The following is a 14,228-nucleotide window of genomic DNA, read 5'->3' as shown; positions in this document are numbered from 1 at the left end:
TTATTCTGCCTCATTTGACTTGAGTAGACATTTAAATCGACTGAGTAAAATATTTTTTAGCATTTCTGTTTTTGATGATCTTAATTCCATTAACAACTATTAGACATACTCATAAACTCTGTGTTGATAGCTAATAGTATATACACAATTGACTAGAATATAATTTTTGCCACTTGGGAACCTGCTAATATTCAGGGAATGCCATGAATAATAAATAATTATAAAAAGGTAAAAGGAATTAGAAGTACAAATCACTAGTTATAAATATAGTTACTGGGATATAAAATATAGCATAGGGAATATAGTCAATACTATCTAATAAAGAGAGAATATGCTAATCGACTGTCACACCCTCACAAAGATGGCGGCGCCCACAGCCAATAAAGAGGGAATATGCTAATTGACTGCCACGCCCTCAAAAGATAGTGGTGCCCACAGCCACAAGATGGTGGTCCCCCGGTACCCTCAGCCCTGCCTCATCCAGCCAGAGTCCCCCAGTCCCCTCAGCCCTGCCGGGGGGCAGCAGGCACCACATGCCTCATCAAGATGGAGTCCCCCAGTCCCCTTAGCCCCACATCATCCAGCCTCAGTTCCCCAGTCCCCTCAGCACCGCCGGTGGGTGACAGGCACCACGCACCTCATCCAGCCAGAGTCCTCCAGTCCTCTCAGTCCCATCTCACCCAGCTGGAGTCCCCCAGTCCCCTCAGCCCTGCAGGGGAGGGCAGTTGGGGACGATCATGCTGGCAGGGGAGCAGTTAGGCATCAATCAGGCCGCCAGGGGAGCAGTTAGGGGACTATCAGACTGGTAGGCAGAGTGGTTAGGGGCAATCAGGCAGGCAGGCAGGCGAGTGGGTAGGAGCCAGCAGTCTAGGATTGTGAGAGGGATGTCTGACTGTGGAATCGGGCCTAAACTGGCAGTCGGACATCCCTCGAGGGGTCCCAGATTAGAGAGGGTGCAGGCTGGGCTGAGGAATAATCCCCCCCCCGAGCGCACAAATTTCATGCACCAGGCCTCTAGTACTGTAATAATTATATATGATGCCAGATGGGTCCTAGGTCTATCAGAATGATTACTTCATAAATTATATAAATGTGTAATCACTGTTGTACACATGAAACTAATATAACATTGTATATCAACTATAATTGAAAAATAAATTTTAAAAAAGTGTACTGTAGAAAGTGCTATAAGAGTTATGGGTAAATGTTTTCAAAACTTTTTTTTAAAGCATATTATATTCAGCTCAGGGAGTTAAAGTTTTGTGAAAGAATTGGGATTTGGCTGAAACATATATACATATATATAATAACGTGGGGAAGGGTCCATTTATTTGAAGGTGCTTCAGAAATACAGAGTATGTAATTGGGAGTGATGGGATTTAAAGTTGAAAAGGAAGTTTGGGACCAGTTTACAGACATTTTGAATGCTAGGGCAGTAAATTTACACTTTATTCTGTGGGAAAATGAGAAACACTAAATTGTTTTTTTTCTTTATTTTTATTGTTGACACTAAAACACTGAATTATGATATGACACTTCAAGATGAGAAGCTATACAATACAATAAATATGGAGAACATTTCCAATCATGCAAAAAGATATTTTAAATATTTGACTAAAAATGGGAAAGTGCCACTTTGGCCACAGGGTAGGATAGATGTATATCATCCCAGATAATTATTTTTTCAGGAATAAAGTATAATCTAAACTTTAAGCTCTATTTTTTCTCTAGTTCTCATAATAGACAATTTGGTACAGATATAAAGTTCCTGTGGTGCTAGAATATTTATGTTTGATTTCCAGCTTTTTCACCTTGTGGCTGAGTAATCTTGGGCTAGTAACTGAACCTCTCTGGAGCCAATCATATAATCTGTAAAATGTAGATAATGAAAGTAATTACTTCATTCTCTTGTAAAGATTAAATGTGTTAATGCAGGTTCCCAATAAATAGGAGATGATATCTATAATAATAAAATAATATGCTAATTAGACCGGATGTCATTTCAGAGGTCATTCTGGATGTCCTTCTGAATGAAGCAGGGGCCAGAGGGAAGCCTGGGTCATGAGTGCCAGAGGGAAGCTGGTACTGGCAGCCAGGGGAAGGAAGGCCTACACTTGCATGAATTTTGGGCCTCTAGTTATTATAATAATTGTTAATGTGGTAAATAATGGCATTGACCTCCTCAAAATAGGGCTTTATTGGTTGTTATGTTATGAAAGTTCTATTAATCTCCAAAGCTTCCTCATTTAATGATTAACTGATTTATTAGTTCATACATTTATTTTTTCCCCAATAGTTTAATCCATTCATTTTCATTCTGGAATAATTAAGATATTATAGGGAAAATTAATTTTGCCTAGAGTTTTAGGGTTGAATTCACAAAGAAGTTATAATATAGGCATAATTTATAACTATCTCAAGTTCCATTTTACTCATACTCTATTGAAAGGCAGGCAGGCATTTTGAGTGGAATTAACCCACCTTAAGCCCCAGAAGTAGGCCTAGATTGTGGTCCACACCACTCATTTTAATTTCATATCTTTGCAACAGTGCTAGGGTGAAGAATGGGTACCAGCCTTTAACTGTCCTTATCTCAATGAGGACCAAAATATTTTAATAATTGAAAAAATAAGAAACACTCTCTTTTTTCCATTGGTAAAAAACAAGACAGCATGCAGCTTCTGGCTGCTATTTTTGGACCAATCGAGTAGAGCTGGCCAGGAATCACAGCAAAACTGAAAAAAGAAAAGTTGAGAATTACAAGTGATAAAACCAGGACCTGATTACGTTATTTGAGACAGGATAAAACTGCAATTAAAAACTGATCCGTAATTTTAACCAATGTACTTCTGTTCTATAACCCTTTCTTTGATATCCTAACTTTTGCCAGGTAATCTTTATAGAGGTGTGATTCTAATCAGAGGTGTGGTTCTAATTTTTTTTGTACATTGTAATAACTACTTCCTCCTTGCATTCTTTCTGTAACAGAAACTGTATTAGTTTTTGCTGTTTCTAATAAGTGGATTCTCTCACTGTCTCTTTTTTGCTTCTTAGATCTCCATTGTATATGGAACTGATGCTATATAAAAACTTTTCTTTGAAATTCCTAGAATGGTTCTGGTTTTCTACTGGATCCTGGTTGATTTGGAGCTTTCACAATGAAAAGATTATCTTCTCTTCAAACTAAATACTCTTAGTGTTTTTATTAAAAAGAAAGCAAGAAATTTATTGTGCTTTGCTGTGGTTTCTATGTTATTAGATGCCATTTGTCCAAGTATGAGTCTATGATGGTGTCTACATATTTACCACACCCTTTATGGATTCTTGGAGGATAAATATAAAGGCAATGATTCTTAGAGAAAACCAAGTCATAGTTACTGGTGGTGAGGAGTGTTAAGGCAACAATGGTGTCAGAGAGAGCACAAGTATAGGAGTATCCTGAGTATCCTTCCTCCAGGGGTTGACAGTTATGCAATGCTCAATAGGACTCTCTCTAAACAAAGTCATTCAGAAACATAGCTCTACTCGTTTATTGCTGAGTTTTCATTTTCAAATACTGTTTCTAGATAGAATAAAGTTTGTAAGATGAGCCCATCTATATTTTGTGATATTTTCATATGAAATATGATAATATTTTCATATCAAAAGCAATAAGAAATAGAAAGCATATTTTTATGTCCAAAGCAATAAAATATAGAAAGCAGGAGGCCCAACCATAAAGTATGCAATAAAAAAAGAAAGGCGTGGAGGAGATAAAAAGAGCTTTGATGCCTTTCATGTTTGATTCATTTGAATGAAGCAATGCTTTATCCAACAGGGTAAATAATCTTTGACTCTTCTCTAGGCAGAGATGAGATTTATGGTTTGTACTTGTGCTATGAATGTCATTGGGAGTATTTTGTCTTGAAGCTGTAGTTATAGTAATTTGGCCTTTGTTTTAAGTAATTGCAGCTGTACCCTAATGCTGCTATGGAGGTGACTTAGAAAAATGAAGAAAGACTTTTGATAATTAACCCCTTAAAACTCAATGTCTCTGGTCTCTGATTCAGACTAAGGTAAATTTTATAGATTGATTAGTATTCAATCTTGTTGTTTGAAGGCTCTCATTACCACTATATCAAAGGTAAATGAGAAGTTTAAGTTATATAGTCTTGTTGATATTGAATTTAAGATAAGAGGGCATTTATTGTTCAGCGATAAGAGAAAAGATCAAGTTGGAGTGGTCTATCAGGTTGATAGATAGTCTAGTAACCAGGTTTTAAATGAAAGCTTGAACTGGGTATGTTTATCCTGGAAATATAGGAGAAAAAAAGAACCGAAATAGATGTCATTAGACATTTCCTACCCTCTATTGTGGAAGAGATGCCAGTATTTTGTGTAGTCTCAGAAGAAATAGCTAGAATCAAAGGCATAAATTTCAAGGCAATAGACTTCCAATTAAAATAAAGACAAATTTTCTAATAGAAGTATCAGAATTCATAAATAAAATACTTTGTCTTGTGAGTGAGGCAATCTATATATATAAAAGGCTAAACGACCAGCCGACCAGCCAGTAGGTATGACACTCACCGACCATCAAGGGGCAGATCAACACAGGAGCTGCTGAGTTGTGGTGACTTGGCAGTGGCGGTTCTCGGGTGATGCAGGCCAGAACCATAGAGGAGGGAGCCCAATTACTCGCAGGGCCGCACAATTCCACCTTTGGCCATGGGCTATGTTGTTGCTGGGGAACTGTTGGCCCTGAATCTTGTTTATTGCACACTTGCATTTGCGTTCCACACTCTGTACGACAGCAACTTTTCAGAGTGCCCTCTCACACTCCGGGATCCTAGGGGATGTTGGAGAGATGGTTTTGGCCTGATCCCCACAGGCCAGGCTGAGGAAGGACCCACTCACTCTGCAGACACCCTTAGAGCTGCAGTGCTGCCTCAGGTGTGGTTGGCCAGGAAGGGACCATGGGAGGTTGGCTCCAGAGCATGTTCAGCCCATCTTGCCCAGTCCTGCTACACAAGGCACTTTTTAATTAATTTCCTTTTCAATGTGCACAAATCCGTGCACCGGGTCACTAGTTGTAATAATAAATGTGAAATTTACAATAAAATAGCATAATATGGTAGATATGGGAAGAGTGGTGGAATTTAGATGAATGGGACAGGTTCACATTTATGCTTTGAACTAAATTATAGGAAGACATCTCTTGATCAAGGATCTTGAGTAAGTATTTTCTAGTCAGAGGGAAAAGTGGACAAAGACACTATAGAGAGACTCTAATATTTTGCCCTGCTTTAGAAATAGATAGAATATCAATGTGGCTAGAGTCTGGCCTAAGCCTGTGGTCAGCAAACTGCAGCTCGCAAGCCGCATGTGGCTCTTTGGCCCCTTGAGTGTGGCTCTTCCACAAAATACCACGGCCTGGGCGAGTCTATTTTGAAGAAGTGACGTTAGAAGAAGTTTAAGTTTAAAAAATTTGGCTCTCAAAAGAAATTTCAATCATTGTACTGTTGATATTTGGTTCTGTTGACTAATGAGTTTGCCGACCACTGGCCTAAGTCATGACAATCAGTATTAATCTAAGGTCAGTTGAAAGTTGTTGAAGAATTTTAAACAGCAGAGCAAAATGACCTGACTTTTAATTTGCTGGCCATGTGGAGAATGAATGATTGTGTTCAATTGTAGAGGCCAGGAGACCAGTAAGGGGGCTGCTTGAATGGTCTACATAGGGATGACAATCTTTTCTTGTTAATATCCGGAGGATTAATATTTTAGGCTTTGTGGCCATATAGTCTCAGTCACAACTACTCAATTCTTCCATTGTCCATAGACAAAACATAAGTGAATATGCTTGGCTGTGTTGAAAGGAATTGGGAAATTATTAGAGGGAGAGAGTCTAGAGAAAGGCACAAAGAAGTTGGCTTTAAAATTTCTAGATCCCGTAAGCAGGAGGAAATGGTATTGTTATTTAAGGTAGGAACAAGGCGGAGGAAACAGTTTAAAGAAAGATATACATGAAACCATATCTTGACATATAGAATAAAAGTTTAGTCAGTAGATACATTATTTGGATTTATTTCTTGGGTAAAAATTTATTGAATTAAATATGCTGTCTCAGCATAAAAGAGGAGAGTATGAGAAAAGAAGAGGATTTCAGGGGAAGGATTATACTAAAGAACAGTCAGGATAAAAAGTAGGGGTGGAGAACAAAGGATAAAGAGGTGGAAGAGAATGAAGCGTAAGTGTTATGAAAGCCAAGAAGAGAATGCAGAAAAGAGGGTGTGGTCGATAAAGAAGTCCAAGAGGATCTCAGAATCTAGCAGGTCATTATGGAAATACTAGTGACCTGGTGCACGGATTCGTGCACATTGAAAGGTGGCTGGTGCAGTGGGACTGGGTGAGATTGGCTGGACACACCCTGGAGCCAACCTCCTATGGTCCCTTCCCAGCATCTGTGGAGTGAGCAGGGTCCCTCTGGTAGGTGGGTTCCCTTGGCCTGGCCTGTGGGGATTGGGCCAAAACTGACTCTACAACATCCCCTGAGGGGTCCCAGAGTAGGAGAGGGCACTCAGCAAAGTTGCTGTTGTACAGAGTGTGGAATGCAAATGCAAATGTGCAGTAAACCAGATTTGGGCCAATAGTGTCTCAGTACCAATATAACCCATGGCTGAAGGTGGAATCGTGTGGCCCCGCAAGGAATCGGGCTCCCTCCTCTTCTTTGGTTCTGGGGTGCATCACCCAAGAACCCCTGTTGCCAAGTCGTTGCTGCTCAGCAGCTCCTGCGCTGAGTGTCTGCTCCCTGGTGGTCAGTGCGCATCATAGTGACCAGTTGGATGTTTGGACACTTAGCATATTAGCCTTTTATATATATATAGACTAGGGGCCCAGTGCACGAATTCATGCACGTTGAAAGGAACTGTGGGCCGTGGGGCTGCAGTGGGCACAGGGGTGGGTCTTGGCCCATCCTCCACGCTCCCTCCCACCACAGCCCTCAGTCCCCTGTCTGCCGGCAGCACCCCTCCCTCTGCTGCCACTCCCACATGCTGATGGTGCTGGCCCCACTTGCACCAGTGTGAATGGGGCTGGTGCTGTCAGCGGGTGCGAGCGGTGGCTGATGCCCTGATCACCCCTCAGGAGCAGGGGGAGGTGGAGAAGCACTGAAGGGTGATTGGGGATGGGAGTTGCCACTAGCACCTGCTGATGGTGCCTGCCTGATCGCTCCTAAATACTCTGCCTGCTGGCCTGCTCGCCCCCAACTGGCCCCCCCCACAAGGCTTCTCACCCTCAACTGCCCCCCCTCTCCAGCCTGATCACCCCCAACTGCCTTCCCCTCCTGGCCTGATCGCCCCTAACCACCTGTGCCTCGGCCCAGCCACCATGGCTTTGTCCAGAAGGTCTCCTGGTCTAATTAGCATATTACCCTTTTATTAGTATAGATGAGAGTATATTTAATAAAGTGTGGGTGTGGATGGTCATGTCTACTATGAAAAAAAGAGTTTGGAAATAGCTGCCTAGTGAGAAAAAAAGTATTTAAACATTTATCAGCATTTAATACGATCTTGATAAAATAGTAGTTTAACAGTCATAAAGCCAATCAGCTTCTACTGGTGCTTTTGAAGGGCTGATCATTGAAATTATTTTGGAAGTGAGGTGTAATTGAAGATTCAATTAGAAGATTTATAAAGTTATCTGACCCTGAGTATTCTGAAAAGGAATTGGACTGTGATAAGAGGATGATGCAAAATAAAATTTTCTCTACATCAATTGTTAGAAAGGGACTATAGCCTAACCAATATAAGTCCCTTCCTTCATCTATAAACTGAACTTATACCTCTTCTTTGTTGGCTGGCATGAAAAATGAAATACATAGAATTTCTGCGTGCTGATGTAAAAATGATCAGCTGGTGTAACGTCCTTTCTCTCTGCCTCTCAATGCTTTCAGCAAACTCACTGCCTTATGTACATTTTTTTTTTTTTTAAGATATAAGGGCAAATTAGGTAGACTGAAATCAAGCCTGCACAGGCCAAGACTCCCTGAAATGAAACATTTGATTAATGCTTCAATTTCTACTAATGGCATAGCTCTTTTTCCAGCTCAGTCAGCTTTGATTTTTCTTCTTTTCTTCCCCAGAACAATCAATTATCTAAATTGTAGTTGTTCGTAACATGAGTTTGTAGTCAGAAATCTTAGATTTATATCTTACCTCCACTTATTACTAGATACGTGGATTTGGGAAAATAATTTAACCTACAAGAATCTCAATTTCCTCATCTGTAAGGTGTAGATAACATGACTACTTATGATTACATTTTAGTGATAATTAAATAAAATAATCCATGTATAGTGCTTAACTCAGAGTCTGACACATAGTAAAGCTTCAATAAATGTTAGTTACTATGTTAATAATGATGTTAAGATTTTTGCATGACATCTGTCATGATTCTTATTCTCCTCTGTACTCAGCTATAAATTGGCACAGACTTTTATAATAACTGGCTAAACTAATGACCATCCCTAATGTCAAGCCTTCCAATTTATAATTTGTTGGCACACTATATAGTCTTTGAAGCATAGTTCTATTTATATCATTATGCTAGGAACCACCTTTAATTTCCTATAGGATATGTACCAAAATTTTAGAATAGCAATTATACCCCTCCATAGTTCTAACTTTACTTTACTCCACTACCCTTCTCTGCAACTGATACTGACACCTGCTGAAGCAATAGTTCCTATGAGAATTGTCAAGTCTATACTACTGTTAGATGAGGTTTTGTTCATATACAATACTAGAGGCCCGGTGCATGGATTCGTGCACCAGTGGGGTCCTTCAGCTTGGCCTGTGCCCTCTCATGATCTGGGACCCCTCAGGGGATGAGCAGTGAGCAAAGTGGCAGGCAGCCGGGGAGCAGCCTGAGCCTGGGCCAGGTCCCGCACTGCTCCCACTCATCCTGGCCCCGCTGTGCCTGCCGCTGCCTCTTGGTAGTGCTGCTGCTGAGGCAGGAGAGGCTCGCGCTGGCCATGTGCCCAGCATCAGTCAGCTGAGCAGCGCTCCCGCTGTGGGAGTGCACTGACCACCAGGAGGCAGCTCCTGAATTGAGCATCTGCCCCCTGGTGGTCAGTGTGCATCACAGTGACTGGTCATTCGGTTGTTCAGTCACTTAGGCTTTTATATACTATATAGATTACCTACATCAAACATCATCACCCCAATAAGACCCCCTTGGGTGTGTTTTGGAAGCAGATTTTTCATCCTCTGTATGAACACATTTAAGATTTTCTTTGAACTTAAAAGGGTAGTTTCTGTTTCATGTTTATTTATTCTTTGCAACAGTTCCCTTCATCTTAAACAATCCTCTCCTTCAAAACTTACCTTGATGTTGATTATATTCCTTCTAATATTGAAGTCCCCTATGGTAAAAATATTCTCATTTGTTTATGGAACTGCCTTTAAGCTGGATCGATAGACTGTGTCACATAGCATTAAAAGGTAACTTGGACTGAAAAAACTCAATTATCTGCTGTTATACAAACAAAAGTTTTTATTTTCAACAAGTTATTTCAATATTATAGTGTCATTTTACTGGATTTTAGAAAACGAAGCTTACCAGATATATGGTTTTCCTATATTAGTTTAAGGTAACCACATACATATATCTGATAGTATACCATTATCCAGTATAATTAGGCCACTCAAGTAAACTTTTTTTACTAAGTCACTGAAATAGTGACTCTGTCTTCTACCCTTACTACACAGTGTCTTTACAATGTGTAACTTTACTACATATCAGTGAGTTTGGAAATATATCAGCATTATTCTTACTCATCTTAAGCTACTTTCCCATAGTAACTGTAGATCAAATTGAAGATGAGCATGATCTCCTGTGGAATGATTTTAGACAAATGCCACATGTTTTTATTTTATTTTTAAAATTTAAATCAAAGTTTGTATTGCTGAGGACATGAGTTACTTTAGGAAAACATTAGAAAAGAAATACTATCATTTCAAGATAATTCACATTTTAATGAGTTCGTTAAGCACTATGTTAATAGGTCATTTAAATTGATTTGCACACTTGAAAACATATTTTGTTTTTATTTATTTGTTTGTTTTTAATTCTTTATTGTTTAAAGTATTACATAAGTTTCCTTTTTTCCCTATTGACCTCTCCCCGTCCACTCCCACACCCCAGCACATGCCCTCATCCCCCAACTATCTGTGTCCATTGGTTATGCTCATATGCATGCATACAAATCCTTTGGTTGATCTCTTACCTCCTCACCCCCTCCTTTCCCTTATAGGTTGGACAGTCTGTTCGATGCTTCTATGACTCTGGTTCTATTTTTGTTCATCAGTTTATGTTGTTCATTATATTCCACAAATGAGTGAGATCATGTGACATTTATCTTTCTCTGACTGGCTTATTTTGCTTAGAATTATGCTCTCTAGTTCTATCCATGCTGTTGCAAATGGCAAGAATTCCTTCTTTTTTACTGCAGCATAGTATTCTATTGTGCAGATGTAGCACAGTTGAAAACATATTTTTAAATGAGAAAGAAGTGTTTGATTGCTTCCTAACATTGAGGAGAATGTTTTACATAGGAGAAAATGATTCTTTATGTTGATAAACATGTATTCATTTGAAAAAAACTAATAAAAAATTTAACCAACATACAGGAATTATCTATTAAAATTTTTACATAAAATATTAAATGCATTTAAAATTTTGAGGAATGTGTTATTTATCTATTAAAGAATATTATTCTATTTAAACTGAGTTGATCAGTTACTGAATAACTTAGAGAAAATATAAATTATAGTGTGTGACATTAATTATATTTATTAGCCAGTAGAGTCAGTTTTTGTTTTTTTTAAATGGAGAAATATATGCAAGCATGTTTTGTTTTCTAAAGCTAATCCCATAAGGCTTTGTGTTAAAAAGTGTTAAAAATAGCTTATTCTTATGTTCTGATGAAGAAACTTTCCATGATATGTAGTTTATACTTGCTTTTTAAATCGAATCAGGCAAACAATTTTAATTAATTCAGACAGTCACTCTATGGTGTCTGTGCCCTTTAGGGACTTTTTCATTATGGATGCAAATTTGTTCCTAAAATAATGAGCATGTCATTACCCTGTTTTATTCATTTAGGTGGTCAGAAAGTGAATAAAAAAATCATTTGATGGTGAAATAATTCTTTTGATTACAGTAAAGGCATTAACTTTGGTATTTCTGTGTCATTTTCTTGATCATTCTCAAACAGTGCTTCTCTGTGCAAGACAGTGCAGGTGACGAGGACAGGGATGCCAAGGAAAGTTTAGCATGAAATATATATATTTCACACGGTCTAAACATAGATTGGGGCTTCATTTTTATTGCATTTGATAGAGAATAAGTATCTGTCCATCTAAGCATGTACGCTGTATATTGTGTATGAGAATAGGACAGGAAATTAGGAGGCTTTTAATAAAGCATTTGAGTTTAAACTTTTAATCAAGCTTATATTTATAAAATTTGGGTCACTCAGTTGCCATTTTTCTTAGAAAAAGACACCCACAATGTAGATGAGTTATCAGAAGGCTGTTCCACTAACTTCGAGAATTCTTGGAAGAAATATTTGGCACAAGACAGCCCTTCATCATGTAAAGTTACTCCAACATAATGCTTCATATTTCATTTATTCATTCATTTATTCACTAAAATTTTTTGTGTGCTTATCAGGTGCTAGAGGGGGAAACAAATGTAGAAACGTAGTCAAATAGAGTTCACATTATCATAATAATCTCAATAATGAGTGTGTGAAGGAGGCATCCAAGTATTTAGGCAAAGGAAGCAGAGTGTGCAAAAAACAGAGCCTAAAAAGAGCAGCATCCATTTGAGAATTTTTGCTAGATTATTGAAACCTAGATATCAGTTGCAGATGATGCTTCAGAAATAGAGGTCATGGAGTGCCTTTTATGCAGTTTTATTTTATTTATTTATTATTTATTTATTTAATATATATTTTATTAATTTTTTACAGAGAGAAAGGGAGAGCGATAGAGAGTTAGAAACATTAATGAGAGAAACATCAATCAGCTGCCCTGCACACTCCCTACTGGATATGTGCCTGCAACCAAGGTACATGCCCTTGACCAGAATCGAACCTGGGACCCTTGAGTCTGCAGGCCAATACTCTATCCACTGAGCCAAACCAGTTAGGGCTATGCAGTTTTATTTTTTTTATAGTAACAAGAAGACATTAAATGTTTAAAACATTACTGCGAAATAAAAGTTTCAGTGGAGTTAGTGAATGTTTCCCCCAATTGCTCTCTCCCCAACATACCTAATATAATCAAACATGTCACAAACCAAACACATCTTCTAGTTCCAAACACTGGCCTCTGTCCTTTATCCCTGCGCTCATTACCCCACACCTGAATTTCTACAGTGAGTGTTAGTTGCTGTCTCTGACTAGTCTTGAAAACAGCAAACTATGCTTCATGCAGCTAGACTGGTTTTCCTAAAGCCAGTGGTTGCATAGCTCATTAGTATCCTTCACATCAAATATGAATGTTTCTGTATTTTCAGAAACCTTCACAATCTGTCCCTAATTAAGCTTTCACACCTCATCAGCTACCATTCCCCCACAGACTCTATGTTCCATCTAACCAAGTATCTCAAGTTCTATTGAGCACCATTTGCTCTGTTACCCCTCCATGCCTGTACATGTGCATGTGGTGTCTTTTCCCTGGTGAGTCCTCTTACTCCAGCGACAAGTCTTTTCTTTGAAGATTAAGCTCAAATTTTGTCTCCTACGTGAAATTTTCTTTGACATCCAAAGTCAGAGCTGGTCTCTCTCTACCTGGATGCTTATAGTATTTAGATTTCTCCTCAATTATAGTATAACCATATTATATCGATATTTATACATCTGTCTCTTTCAATTAGGATCTAGAATTCAAGGATGTAGACGTCATATCCTCCCTTATTCCAGTACCTGGTGTAGTATCTGACTCTTACTGATGCCAAATAAACATGAACAAAATATATAGTGTGTATAAGTAAACATTTACCTGTATTCTCAATTGCTTCTTTAAATAATTATGTCAACTGTTATTATTACAGATGTGGGAACTGAGGTTCAGAGATATTTGATTTGTCCTTTATCACATTGCTAATAATTTGCTGAGTTGGGAATTAAAACTAGGTGTTCTGGCCAAAACCGGTTTGGCTCAGTGGATAGAGCACCGGCCTGCGGACTTAAGGGTCCCGGGTTCGATTCCGGTCAAGGGCATGTACCTTAGTTGCGGGCACATCCCCAGTAGGGGGTGTGCAGGAGGCAGCTGATCGATGTTTCTAACTCTCTATCCCTCTCTCTTCCTCTCTGTAAAAACTCAATAAAATATATTAAAAAAAAATTCATTTCCTCATATTTAAAAAAAAAAAAAACAAAAAAAACAACAACTAGGTGTTCTGGTAACAAATCCTAAGTTATTCTCATTTTAATAATTTCTTTGTAAACTGCAATGTTCAGCAGGATTTTTAATGTGCATAAGAGTTTATTTTTCAAGCAGATAATTTATTTTGGGGGTATGAACTATGGTATATTTTCATGATATGACCCTGTACCCTTAATCTGATTGAAGAACATGAAACTGGATAATATCTATTAAAAATAAGAATATTTTACTAAGTTTATGTATCAGGGACTTATTTTTAGTAAGTCAGATCTGGGGAGAATTAATGATCTATTTGTACTTGAGGCTATCACTTTCTGATCAAAAGTGTGATCTACTCAAATTGCATCAAATTGCATGAAGTCAAATGTATTGAGGTAAAATGTTAGAAACTGTTTCTTTTCTAAATGTTTTTGATTATTACAACAAAATTAAAGGACACTTGTGATTGGATACCATCACTGCCCATCTTTCAGACACCAAGAAGTTTATAAAAGGGGTCAGGATCCATTTCTGAAACAGTTACACAGTCATGCCCATTGAATTTGGCTTTGGGTGTGGGACATTTATTTGCTCTGTTCTTTCAATTTGATGAGTTTAAAATTCTAAGAAAAAGGAGTCTTTGAAGCACAAACAGAAAATTAGCATTGAGCATATGTCTCTGTTGCTTAATGATGCTTTGTGTAGAGAGAGAAAGGGACAGAAGAAAACTTTTGAAAGATCTCTGTTTCTTTGTATTCTGTCACCTCTAGTTAATTGCATTATAAAAATCAATAAAGTCTAACAAAAAAAGAG

The sequence above is a fragment of the Eptesicus fuscus genome, chromosome 3 (assembly GCF_027574615.1).
Source record: "Eptesicus fuscus isolate TK198812 chromosome 3, DD_ASM_mEF_20220401, whole genome shotgun sequence".
Classification (NCBI taxonomy): Eukaryota; Metazoa; Chordata; class Mammalia; order Chiroptera; family Vespertilionidae; genus Eptesicus; species Eptesicus fuscus.
This window is presented reverse-complemented; position numbering follows the sequence as displayed.